Source organism: Peromyscus leucopus, chromosome 8b, assembly GCF_004664715.2.
Source record: "Peromyscus leucopus breed LL Stock chromosome 8b, UCI_PerLeu_2.1, whole genome shotgun sequence".
Taxonomy (NCBI): Eukaryota; Metazoa; Chordata; class Mammalia; order Rodentia; family Cricetidae; genus Peromyscus; species Peromyscus leucopus.
Window position 1 is genome coordinate 42,089,712 of NC_051086.1, and position 11,097 is coordinate 42,100,808.

The following is an 11,097-nucleotide window of genomic DNA, read 5'->3' on the forward strand; positions in this document are numbered from 1 at the left end:
TCTGGGGGATCTACCCGTGGTGAGGAGGAGGTGGGAAATCTCCCACTGGTGTTGTATCTGGAATGATACAACCTGTTCCTTTACATCCAGTTATAAAACCTAGAATACCAATGTTAGCAGTGTGCATATTTACAGCTTCCCCACCCCCGGTTTAATGTAGCCCAGGCTGGCCTTGGGCAATGTTTGGGAGGTACTCAGGCATTATGCACCCTAGGAAGGCACTCTACCAACTGAGTTGAATCTCCAACCCTTAAATAAATCCTCACTTGAGGAAAGTTTTCACACACCTTCCTGAGCAGGAGACTGGAGAGGGGTCGGTGAGCAGTATCCACTTGGGACCATGGACTGGTCTCCAAGGGCTATGGCACCAATAAGCACTACCCAGGATTCTCTGCTTGGAAGGAGAAAGGTAGATAGAAGTGGAGGCCGGGTATCACTGCTGCTGTGCCCAGGGGCACCTGGCCAGGCCTTGTCAGAAGCTGAGGCATGAAGAGGTTGATATCTGAAGGTGGTGCCTAAGCTGGAACTGTTGGATATTTCAATGCTAGGCAGAGTAGAGGGCTGAGCCAACTGTCCTTGACCAAACCTTGTAACTCAGGGGTCGGGAGAGATATGCTTCAGGAGGTTGTGAAGCAGGAAAATTGCATGCTGGGATATTTTATTGTCATGCTTAGTTAGGGTCACTTTTGCTGTGATGAAACGCCATGACCAAAGCAACTTGGGGAGGAAAGGGTTTATTTCACTCACAGTTCATCATCAAAAGCAGTGAGGGCAGGAACTCAACAGGGCAGGAGCCTGGCGGCAGGAGCCGATGCAGAGGCCATGGGGGGTGGGGTGGGGGCTGCCTACTGCCTTCCGTTACCTGCATTTCTCTTAACATTTTCATCTTCCAATCTTGGTCCCTTTGGACAAGATGATGGGAAAGAAGGAGATGGGACCAGGGCAGACCTGGGCCTCACTCTAGGAGGAGGCCATTAGATGGCTGGGTTCACTTGGCTGAGAACTTTGGGAGCAGGCAGCAGGGGTGTATGTCTTTCATTGCCTCTTACAGAATTTCCATCAAATCCCTGTGAGGTTTGTTGCTGAGACACTCATCTGGAGTTCTGGTTCAGTCCCCTCCACCCACGTTCCTCACACAGAATGTGCCTGGACATTGTGGCGTCTTTAGCTCTCTCTATCTTCTAGACCCCGACTTCCAGATCTGCACTTCAGCAAGGCTTCTCATTCCCTAAGCCCATCAAAGCATACCAGGGTTCCTCTGGGCAATGAGATGGGAATCAGGATGAGAATAGGAGACCTATATTCAGGAGGGCAGAGGACTCCGTGTCCATAGATAGAGTAGGTGAGGTGAGCTCCCACTTAGGGCAGGGTCCACCCCCCAGAATTTAAGCAGCTACCAGCACCAGCCTGCCACGGACCAAGCAGTGTATACTGTGTGTTACCATGTAGCGTGAACACTCTGCACTGTGTGACATGCATGGAACACTCGGCACTGTGCAATGTATGCATAGGGATGACCTCAGGATAGCAGGCTGTAAAGATCCCTGTTCCACACTCCATGAAACACACCGTATGTCATTCTTGCAGCCTGGCAGGGCGTTAGCCAGTCCTGGCAATGAGGGGCTTCAAAGTAGTTAAAAGACCATTTACGCCAGGATGCAATGCCCAGGAGTTGGGGACCAGAGCTTAGCCCACATGGGGGTGTGAGGCTCACGCCTATCTGTTTGTAGTGCTGATGGGTAGGCATGCTGCAGGAGAGATACTAAATATTTGAGGTGGGAGACACCCAGATATCACAAAGATAGCACCTCTTAATGCCACTGGCATGCCCACCCGTGTCCTCAGCCCTGTAGGGGGGGCTGTTCTCCTTAGGTACACACACACACACACACACACACACACACACACACACACACACACACACACAACGCTGCTGTCCAGAAGATGTGGCAGGGCAGTCCACCACAGCCTTTCTCTTGCCTTTCTTCCCAGCTTTGAAGCCTGCTGGGCCTTGATATCTCTCCCCTGTGGCCATCATGGCTCTGGAGGACCTGGTACCCACATGTGAACCCTTAATAAACACCCTACATTAGACAGGTGGGTGGAAAAACCCACAGCAGCCAGGAGTCTTGAGTAACTGGCTAGCCCGGGATACAGAAGGTCCACTTGTAAAACTACGGAGCTCCCTGAAGGTCACTGCCATTCTCTCTGTCCGGCTGAGGTGCTCCGAGAGCTCCGTCCCAGCCTCTATAGCTGAAGTCCGCACTGAGCTGAATACACTGCCGTGCAGCTCAGACACAAGCCCAGCCGGCCCTTGTATAAGCTGGGGCTACTACTCAGCCCAGGAGAATGTGCCCAGCCCCGCAAAGGGCTTGCAGACCTTCTGGCATCCAAGGTCCACTGCACCTCTCCTGAGGGTCAGAGTCCTGGCTGTTCAGGGTCAGAGTCCTGGCTGTCTGCCCACCCAGCCCTCACATGGCTTCAATCAGAGCTGGGCTGGGTCAAGGCTGGGCCAGAGGGCCACACCTCCTCCCCTCCAGGCCAGTTTGTCCAGACAGACAACACACCCAACTGCAGGCTAGCCACCCTGCTTCTGCCTGCCAGCTGTCTGCCTTTGAACTCAGGGGAAACAGGAGGCAGATGCCTGCGGTTGGGAAAGTGTGTGCAGGTGGCCCGCCATCCTCCAAGTCGGCTGGAGATAGGCAGAGGGGCTGAGCGGCCTGTGCTGACCTCCTTGGCCTCTTCGGTGTGCCTGTTCATCGTCAGAGGCGTGGCCAACCACCCTTCTTGGGTGAGGCAGCGGAGACGGCCCCGAGTGATTTAGCGACCTTCTCAAGGGTCGTGTTATGGTGCAGCAGACCGCACTGCGGGGAAGGAAGGCGCCCTGGACTCTGATCCTCAGCTCAAAGAGGGGCCATAGAGAGGACATTGCTCCTTTTGCCCCCTCCTTCAGTTGCTCAGGAAAGCTACCAGTGACGGCTGTCCCGCTGGGGCTGCATGGTAATGCCACCCCAACCCAGAGGGGACTCCCCACAATAGCATGAACAGAAGGAAGGCTCTGATGGCCTTACTGAACTCTGCTGCCACGTAGGAGTCTGGGGGCAGAGGAACATCCTTCTCGTGCAGGGTCAGCCAGGGGCCTCCGGAGGCACCACCCACCAGGCGGAGCCAGTCCTCAGCTCGGCATGCCTGGAATGCTCCCCATCATCCGGCCTCACCCCAAGCCCCATGCCCTAAGTTCTACCTCTCTCTCAGTGGGGAACATGGTCAGGGCCGGGCTTGCTCTCCCTCTGTGCTGTGTTAAGATTCTCTTGGCTTTCCCAGAGCAGGCAGTGATGAGACAGTAAGAAATGTGACAGGGAAATGCCCCTTGGCCCAGGTGACATGCTTGGGTGCTCTGAGTAGATACAGGTTGGAATCCCTATGAACAGGCTGAACTGGAGCTTAGGGAAGAGACAAGAATGAGCCTGCAGATATGGGTTCCTGATGAGCAAGCTAGAAATACTGATTCCCCCCCTACACACACACAGACACAGACACACACACAGACACACACACAGACACACACACACACACACACACACACACACACACACACACACACACACACACACACACACACAGGTAGGCTAAGCATTCCTAATCTGAAAATCTGGAATCTAAAAAGATCTGAAATGTGAAACTTCTGAGAGCTGTTATGATGCCACAATCGGTAGGTTCCACCCACGACCTCGGGTGACAGGTCATACTCAAAGAGCATGTGCACTGAAGATATGTATGAAACCCTTTCTAGACTACAAGCCTAAGGTGAACAGGAAATGTGTAGGAATCATGGGGAAAATGTCTCATGCCCTCAGATTGGTTTTTTAAAATGTGTGCAAATATTCCAAGATCTGAAAACAAAAACAAACAAAAAAAATCAACATATTTCTGGCCCCAAGTATTTGAGTGACAGACACTGAATCGGTTTTATTTTCCCCCTGGTGTGTGTGTGTGTGTGTGTGTGTGTGTGTGCGCGTGCGTGTGTGTGTGTGTGTGTGTGTGTGTGTGTGTGTGTGTGTGTGCGTGTTCTGTCTGACTCAGGGTCTCGTGCATGCTGAGACCCTACTCGACTACCTTCGCCGCCTAGTTAACCAGCTTCTGATGCCTGGACCCTGAGGAGTTTTCACAATGACACATTTGTGTCCACGCACCCTCCTCCAGCAGTAGAGAGGTTTTCAGTGGTCTTTGCTGCAACAGGTGACACAGGATGAGGGAGGAAACCCTGCCAAGCTGCCCTAAAAATGAATATGAAAGTAAACTGCCAACAGTGTGAGTGGGACACATTGAAAGTGATGGGCGGGACTTACAAAATGACAGCAAGTTACAAAGCCCCATCAGCAATGCTGGGAAGCTTTGGGTGCATTTAATATTGTTTAAAATGGCTTTGACTGCCGGGCATGGCGGCACACACCTTTAATCCCAGCCCTCGGGAGGCAGAGACAGGCAGATCTCTGTGAGTTCAAGGCCAGCCTGGGCTACAGACAGAGTTCTAGGACAGCCAGGGCTACACTGAGAAACCTTGCCTCTAAAAGCAAACAATGAACGAACAACACAGACAAGCATCCAGCCTGGTGTCCAGGTCCCCGTCCCCCACCCCTCCCCCTGCACCACTCCCTCTCTTAGAGTCTTCCCTGTCCCTCCTCCCTTTGCACCACACTCATGTTCTCCTCCTCTTCCCCCTTCACTGTGACTGTGCTCCGCCCCCCCAAGCTCATGAACCTCTTCGCTCCCCCTACGTTATGTCCAGCAGTCTGTGGACTTTGGAGACAGGGATTCTTTGCAGTCAATTTCACTCCTTGTGGGAAATCTGTCACACAGCTGAGTCTTTGTTGTGTCCTTGGTTCAAGCAGTGAGCCATGGCCTTTAAGGCCTCCATGCATGTGACTGTCCTGAGGTTTTGGATGCTGGACTAGAATCCCTTTTCAAAGCCTACACTTAACACTCACGTGAGCAGCTAGACTAGCAGGATCTGTGGGCCCGTCTTAAGGTGTCGTGCCCAAACGTGTCTCCAGGCCACTGTGTTGTCGCTTAGTCCCCAGTTGCCATGGCTAATCCTGGTTGTCAACTCGACATACACTGGAAGACAGAACCTCAGTTGAGGAATCGCCTCCACCAGCTTGGCCTGCGGGCAGGTTTACAGAGGCATTTTCTTGATTATTAACGGATAGTGGAAGGCTTAGCATACCGTGGGTGGTACACCCCTGGGCAGGTGGTCCTGAGCCTGCAAGCAAACCAGTAAACCTGGTTCCTCCATGGCTTCTGCTTCAAGCTCCTTCCCTCGATGACGGGCTGGCATCTGTAAGCCAAGTCAACCCTTTCCTCCCCAAGTTTCTTTTGATCATGGAATCTTAACACAGCAACAGACCCCAGGACGCCAGCTGAATGACGCCGGTAAATTGCGGACTTCATAATCAGATAACCTACTGGTGACTTCACAGCTGAGGAGGCCATCAAGAGTGGGGCCCTGGCTGGAGGAGGACCACTGGGCACAAACCTCTGAGGGCTATGACACTCTGTATCTTGTCCCCAGCTTCTTTCCGTGTCTGCCTCTCTCCACCACTAGGCTAGCTGCTTTGCATACATGCTCCTGCCGTAATTCTCAACTGCAACCACCCCCACCCCCACCCTCAACTCCCATCCCACTCCCCACATAGACTTGAAACACAGGAGCCAGAAGAAGGTAGACAGAACCCTTGGAAACCATGAGCCACGACACACTTCTCAGTTGTTCTTGTCAGATACCTTGTCACAGCCACAGAAGCCGGACACATGTGCCATCTGTCCACAGGACCCATCACAGCTCTTTCTGGGGCTTAATGCCAGCCGATGCTTCGAGTCCACTGTGTGGAGTCCTGCTTCCTGGTCCCAGGAGCCAGAGCCACTCTCTCCAGCCTCAATAAACAGCATGGGGGAAGGGCTGAGACACTGTAGTGGTATGGACTCTGATTCAGAATCTTTGGTCTCAGTTTCCTGACTATAAAAACTGATAGGTTTCAGAAGGTATTCCCTGAGGAAATGGGACCAGGCAGTTCTCTTCAGGCAGACGGGGCCACCACACCCCCAGCATCTCAGCCTCCCAGCCTGAGGCACAGCTGGTTCTGATTATGGGGGCTCAGTTCCCCTTGGTGAAGTGAGCATGTCAGGCAGAGATGGAAACTGAAACCCAGCCCCTCCCTCATCCCACACTCCAGCCCCAGGAGGAGCCAAGAGGAATCCCCCCAACTGATCCTTGCCTCCTGGAGTGAAGACCCCAGGAAATGGGTCTCGGGGAGCTCCCACCAGGAGGGCTATGGGCAGACCCTCTCCTAGCTCCCCTCCCATCCCAGTTCCTCTTCTTTCTGCTTGGCCTGGATCTTCTAGCCACTGGCTTTTGACTCAATCCTGTGCCCTGTGTGGTCACACAGAAACACACACACACAGAAACACACACACACACACACACACACACACACGCACACGCACACGCACACGCACACGCACACGCACACGCACACGTTCAGGAGTACCAGAAAACCTGCCTCACAGGGTTCTAGGGAATGCTGAAATGCACCTGGTTCTCAGACTCCAGCATGATCTAATACTCAGCTTCCCCTGGTGGCCACAAAACTTGGCCCTGCAAGAGACACCTTCTCCCCTGGACTTGGCTGCAGGGACACCACCTCCTTGGGCCACCTGCTTCTCCTCAGGTCTGAGTGGTTTTGGTCGAGGCCAGGTCTTGGTGGTCCACAGTTGGTCCACTTGGGCAGGAAGTGGCCCCAGAGATAACAAGAGTCCAGGACTTCCTGCTCAGCCTGCCCTGTGCTAGTGACAGGTAGGAGACCCTGTGCTCGGGGAGGCTGATGCTAGCTGTGCCCTGAGATGTATTTAAACGGAGGCTGAGCCTCGCATGTGTGTGCCTTGCAGACACTGCAAAGGGACCGGGCCAGGCCCTAAAGGGGACAAGGCTGATCCAGGCACTTAACCTGTGAGCCTGGAGGTCACACATTTAGGGCTTCTGCCTGGTTCTTTTTTTCCCCCTGAAACAGTGTTTCTCCTCCTCCACCTCCTCCTCCTCTTTTTCTTTTTTCTTTCATTTTTTTGAGACAGGGTTTCTCTGTGTATCTTTGGAGCCTGTCCTGGAACGTGCTCCAGGCTGGCCTCGAACTCATAGAGATCCACCTGCCTCTGCCTCCCAAGTGCTGTGATTAAAGGTGTACACCACCACCACCTGATGAGATGGTTTCTTTGTGTAACTGCCCTGACTGTCCTGGAACTCACTTTGTAGACCAGGCTGGTCTCAAACTCACAGAGATCTGTCTGCTTCAGCCTAGTTCTTGGAGAGTAGACCTCACCCGATTAGACATGCTGCTCTAACATGTGGAACAGGCTGCCTTGGGAGCCTGTCTGGACTCTGCAGTATCTCAACAGGCCCCAGTGGACATAGAGGGGTCGGACTGGATGCCCAAGCTCCTAACAAGGCCAGGCCACTTCTGCTGAAGGCCCAATTTTCCCAGAGCCCTTCACTGTGTGGCTTTGGGGGTAGCAAGGTCACAATTCAGCTTCTTTGAAGAAGGTGCTCAGCCGGGGCCTCTGGGAAGGCCGGGCACTTACTGCCTCCCTGGACCCTGGACCCTCAAGGTCGGAGGCACAACAATCCAGCTGAGGAGAGAAAGACAACGGTGCTGCAGTGTGTCTGGGTGACACACACCAGAGAGAATGCCAACACTGCCACCCCTGAGAGGCTGTCAAAGGCCTGTGCTCTGACCCCAGGGAACACCTGAACGGGAAGTCACCTGGTGGGGGAGGGGCAGGAAGGGGAAGCACAGGCTGGAGGGGACATCTGTCTATCAAAGACACCGGGTTAGCAGCCTTCTCTTGGGATGGAGCTCACCTCTAGTCAGGCTCTTCCGGTCTCAATCATGAAGCTCTGGCCCTGGTGCCCACCTACTTCAGGGACTCCAGGGGATGGTGGCGTGCCCCTCTGATGGGCTCCTGTGCCCTGGTTTGTATCTCCAGGGACAGAGGCACCACTGTCTTTGCCAACCCTGGCTGCTTGTGCACAGCCTGAATGGTTGTCCTACAGACTGGGGTTAAAAAAAAAAAAAAAAACACATTCTTTAAACAGGGCATGAGTTTTGGAAAAGCTGTTGTCACTTTCTCCGGGATGATGAGGTGGGCTTTTTTTTTTTTTTTTTTTTTTTTTTTTTTTTTTTTTTTTTTTTTTGGTTTTTTCGAGACAGGGTTTTCTCTGTGTAGCTTTGCGCCTTTCCTGGAACTTGCTGTGTAGACCAGGCTGGCTTCGAACTCACAGAGATCCGCCTGCCTCTGCCTTCCAAGTGCTGGGATCAAAGGCATGCACCACCACCATCCCGCTATTCTTTATTTTTGAAATTATATTTTAATTACATTTATCCCTTTCCTTTCCTGCCTCCAAAACCTCCCATGTACCCCATATATACCTCTCCTCCAAATCATGGCCTTTTTTCATCAATTGTTACTGCATTTTGTATTTGTATATATATAAATTCCCAAATATAACCTGTTGGGTCCATATAACGTTACTTGTATGTGTGTTTTTAGGGCTGACCATTTGGCACTGGAAAACCAATTGGGATCCTCTTCCCCAGGGAGGACCTTCTCTCCTGCTCCGGGCTTTACTCAGTCGCCTGTAGTTCTTTGTTAGGATTGAGGCCTCGTCATAGGCTTTTCCCCATGCAGCTGGCAGGTTCATTGATGTCCTTGTTCAGTTCACATGTGGACATCATGCTGGTAAGACTTTATGGGCATATCTTCTGATGTTGCTAGGAGACACAGTCTCACAGCAAAGCCCCTGGTCTTCTGGACTCTTATAATCTTTATGCCCTCCTCCACAGTGTTCCCTGAGCCTTCAGTGGGAATGTTTTGGAGATGTGTCCGTTGGGGCTGGGCTCCACAACTCTGCATATTGATTGGTTGTGGTTTTCTGTAGTGGTCTCTGTCTCTTGCAGAGAGAAGTTGCCTTGATGAGGGGGTAAGGACTACATTTATCTGTGGGTATAAGGACAAATGTTTATAGATTGCTGTTAGGTTATACATTGGTTTAGTGACTTGGTGGTTGTAAATTCTCCTCCAATAACCATGATTTCACTGGCACTGAGTAGTTAGTAGGTTTTAGTATCCAGAATGCAGGCATGGCATCGCTCCTGGTGAGAGGGTCTTAAGCCCACTTAGAGCAGTTAGTTATCACCAAGGTATGTGTGCCATGCGCCACTACTGCTCCAACAGGTTTATCGCGCCATGCTGCTCGTTGATGTGGTTCATAGGTGCCATAGCTGGGTAGGTCTGTGGTGGCCTCCCTCCTTTGGGAGCTTGCGTGGTGCCTTCTGGTACCACGAAAGCTAGTCCCCAGGGAAGGTGCAAGGTAACCTCTCTTAAGTCGCAGGGCACTGACCAATTTCTTTCCTGTACATAGTGAGGCCACACTTGGGCACACAGGCCCCATCCTCAGCACCAGTGGTTAACAGCCAGTATCCAAGGCTCGGAGGAGCAGAGGTGTAGGAACTTGTCTCTCTGAAAGCTGTACCACTGTTGGTGCCCCAGACCTGGTACTTTAGGTTACTCAAATCCTTCCACAGTGCCTACCATTCTGCCATAGAAGCCTGCAGCTGAGGCCCCTCCTCAGCTGGCTCTTAAAAAAATTTATTTATTCTTTGAAATTTTCATATATTTATACAATGTATTTTGTTCATATCAGCTGACTTTTTGGTGGAGTGTGAACGTTAGAAGAGGTGGAGACACCTAGGGAATGGTCATTCCAGTTGTGGGCTTGGAACCGCTGGCAGGCCGGCCCTCTGCAGGGACTCCCATTGCACCACAGTCATGGGGACTGCGCCCTGCCATGTGGAGCTCACGCACAGGGAATGCATATTTTCTTTTTCTTTTTTTTTTCTTTTTTTGGTTTTTCAAGACAGGGTTTCTCTGTGTAGCTTTGTGCCTTTCCTGGAACTCACTTGGTAGCCCAGGCTGGCCTCGAACTCACAGAGATCCACCTGGCTCTGCCTCCCGAGTGCTGGGATTAAAGGCGTGCGCCACCACCGCCACCACCGCCCGGCTGGAATGCATATTTTCTTGAAAGGAGATGCCTACATTTGCTTCAAAACCAACAGCTTCAGTTGAACCAGCTTTCTTGTGTACGTAGAGGCCAGTCAATGCAGTATGTGGGGTGGTGGGGGTCCTGCCAAGTCCTGAGAAAGGGAGTGAGAGGCTACTCTACATCATCTGTGCCAGAGCTCAGGTGGGATGTCCCAAGCCCATTAACTAATTAATGCCTAAGACTACATGGGTGCACCACTGGAACAGGTCTCTTGGCCACCTTCTTTTCTCAACACAGTAGAAAAAGTGACCCAAGAAATGTCCCGCTATGTCAACATACCTTCCAGACCCCCAAACTCACTTGACTCTGGGCAGGCAGCCCGCCGTGGTCCAGAGAGGGCTGTCACACTGTTGAAGCCATAGCCTTCACCTATGGCACGAGGGACAGCAGGCATGGGGAAGGAGCAGAGAGCACTGGGGGTAGGGAGAAATCTGGGACTAGCGGAAGACCCCCGGGAGCCCCGTCTAGACACTTGAGTTGGTGTGTGTTCCCATGCCTGGTCTGACTGCTATCTGACTGCCTGTGCATGTGTCAAAACCTACACAGCAAAGTGTTTCTCCAAAATCAGGCCACACATGAGCTTGAAATGCAATCAAATGGAATCCTGAAAGACACACCTGAATGCCAGCCACCACCCCAAGCTAAAATCCCCAAAGACCAAAAGCCCTCAAGTCTGCAATTCCAGCCACAGCTCTGAAGGCTAAAGAGCCTGAATGTCACAGGTCTGAAAGCAGAACTCTCCCAAGCACTCAGGTCTCTTGGTGCCTCTGCAATTCTGTGTGTCCATTTGTACACCATTAGGAGGGCATGCCTCAGCTAATGTCCCCAAGGTGCCCTCCAGTGAGAGACTGGGCGACTATTTTTAAATTTAATTTAATTTGTATGCTATTTATTATTTTTATTTGTGTATGTATGAGAGAAGAGAGAGAGAGAGAGAGAGAGAG